General features: G+C 38.3%; 1 pseudogene across 1 annotated transcript; it reads right to left on the bottom strand.

The window, feature by feature from the left end:
- Positions 1 to 251: 251 nt before the first annotated feature.
- Positions 252 to 1,615, bottom strand: LOC143599186 (3-isopropylmalate dehydratase small subunit 1 pseudogene; annotated as a pseudogene). The gene is made up of 2 exons (XR_013147263.1): positions 826 to 1,615; positions 252 to 450 (listed from the first exon to the last, which is right to left on the bottom strand). The product of XR_013147263.1 is annotated as a 3-isopropylmalate dehydratase small subunit 1 pseudogene (transcript).
- Between the last annotated feature and the right edge of the window lie 1,193 nt (positions 1,616 to 2,808).

Genomic DNA, 2,808 nt, shown 5'->3' with positions numbered 1-2,808 from the left:
TCCAACATCATTGTGCGTAGCCGCATTCGCCACATTGGACAACAATTTGGTGCTTGGGTTGGTTATTGTTGTTATGAAATAACCTGCAGCTCTAAACTGCTTCAACATAATCATATGCATTTTGGATAAGCAATCTAAAGTCCAAACACCCCCAAAACAACAATTTTAAGAAAGCAATCCCGAAACCCACCTAAATACGTTGCAAAAACCACATACAAGTAGATTTTTCAACAAAAAAAATGTGCAAAAAGAGTAATAAAAATTCCTCAAATATATAGGACAACCACCCTTTAATAACATCAGAGTCGATATTTATGAAATTACAAAAGCCCTAATTTTATTGCAAGTTTGACACCAACACAGAAAAGACAACATAGTACTCGCGCACTCTTTTATAAGATTCTTGTCCATAAAGCCGAGCCCGCTACAGAACGAACACAATACAACTACCTGCAAAGAACAGCTTGACGCCATTATATAACCGAAATGACAAAAATACCCATAAAACCAAGGTCATGTTTCGTTTAAACTCCTACGCAAAGATTGAGATCATACGACGGTTTAAATTAATGAAAAAAATTCCAAAAATCTGAAATGATCAATAGATTTCCAAACATATCATGAATAACATTATAAAAAACCTGCATCATACAGTAACACTATGCAAAAAACACACAATATCGTGATTCACAAAGTAGCAGCATATTAATCAATTATCAGCTTTCAATTAGCACAAAACAATAACCACAAGCTATATTGTCCTACTTGATATTATCATACACCATAAAAATACCACATTTCTATTAATCAAGATGCAAATTATACCTTCAATGGATCATCCCGGTTTTCCTAGCGTAAGCGAAAATCCCACCGGCTTCAATGACAGGGCCCGCATCACCAATCGGTTTCAAATTATACTTCTTCCCAGTGGTATGATTAATCAAAAGACTCTCCTGAAGCTCAATTGTCACCACATCTCCAGTACTACACTCATCACAAACCCTAACCTCCGATTCCAACGGATAAATCTCTCCGGTCGCAACCGAGTTCCTAAAAAAGATCCTCGCGTAGGATTCCGCCACCACCGCAGTCACTCCCGCAGCTCCCAACGCCACCGGCGCGTGCTCACGAGACGAACCACAACCAAAATTGTCACCGGCGATTATTATTGAGTATTTAGTTTGGTACTCTCCCGGTTCAACGAACCGGGTTTGGTAAGATGCTGGGAGTCCGATTAAGGCGTAGGATCCGAGTTTTTTGTATTCGTCGGGTTTTGATGGGACTAGGGTTAGGTATTCGGCGGGAATGATCTGGTCGGTGTCGATGTTGTCGCGTACGACGTAGCAGGTGCCGTGGAATGACGTGGCGGAGGCGGGTGGTGACGGTGAGTCGGATGCTGACGTGGCGGAGATGGTTGTGCGGCGGGTAAGGGTTAGGGTTTGGGAAATGAGGGGTTTGAAGGAGTGTGGTTTTGTGGAGTTGGAGAGATTGACGGTGGAGATTGAAGCGGGAGGTTGGTGGTGGTGGATACGGCGGGATAAGGAGGATGAGAAGGTGGAGGTGTTGGTGAATGACGTGGCGGCGGCTGCCATTGTTGAATGTGTGGTGGTGGTAGGAGGTGTGGACGATGAAGGAGATATGAAATTGACTTAACTATGGTGAGCTGGACTTTTGTATATTGGGCTCAATATAGCCACCCACATTTTATAACATTAAACCATGGATATATACACATTTGGTGTAATGGAATAAAGGGGATATGAAATAAAATGAAATGAACGAGAAAATAAAATAGATAACAAAATAAATTATTATTATTCATTTGTTTTGTTGGATTAATCTATGAAATGATATGAATTATTAATTTTTGTTGTTTGATAGCAAACAAAAACATAAAAATGAAATACAAATGACAAAAACACTCATACCTCAAAATAAATAAAATTTATCAAAAAAAAATAATAACAATGGCGCCACCATGGTGGCAGTGCTAGCAGTGATGGTGGTGGTGATCAGACAGCGGCGATGACGGAGACGACAACGAGGTGGTGGTGGCGGTGTTCACGTGAGCCAAGTGGTGTTCTCGAGGGAGTAGAATAAAAGATGAATGGAATGAAGAAAATATGCGGTGAGAATAAATTATTTTGTTGGAATTGGATTCCTTATGTAATAGTTGATTTCATTTCATTAATCAACTAAAACACTTTTTTTTCATTCACTAACAAGTCACAATGATTGATTCCATTCTCTCAGTCATTCCCGCAGGTCAAACGCTATCTTATGGTAATGAATGTGAGGTCACGGATTCGATTCATGGAAACAAACTCTTGCATGAATGCAGAATATGGATGCACACATCATACTCGAACTCGAGTTGTCTCAACACACAGGACCTCGCGCAAGTGGGAGCTTCGTACATCGAATTTGCCTTTTAAGATACATGAGATTCATAGGTTTAGATTAGTTACTAATGACCCTGTTGACGTGATTATTCCTAGGTAATCCCGTTTATTTTTATGCTTTTTATTTATGATATTTTTATGTCATAACTTGAGCTAATCTGAGCAGTTTATGACAAAATTTAAAAGATATAAAATTTATAGTTAACCATAAAAGTTTTATATTTATACTTGTGATAAATTTGTAATGTAGTTTGGGATAAGAAAGTTGGACTATTTTTTTATTTTTTTTTTTGTCAATTTCTAACATGAAACAACACTATCTTTTATCTATATTTGATATTTCCTAATAAAAGAAAAATTCAGGTACCTATTTGGTTTACGGTTTAATTTACGAGGCAACTTTGTT

Source organism: Bidens hawaiensis, unplaced genomic scaffold (assembly GCF_021521415.1).
Source record: "Bidens hawaiensis isolate Kalapana, Puna unplaced genomic scaffold, B.hawaiensis_p1.1 tig00051596_1, whole genome shotgun sequence".
NCBI lineage: Eukaryota > Viridiplantae > Streptophyta > Magnoliopsida > Asterales > Asteraceae > Bidens > Bidens hawaiensis.
The sequence above is the reverse complement of the archived record's forward strand: the minus strand, read 5'-3'. Positions and strand labels throughout refer to the sequence as shown.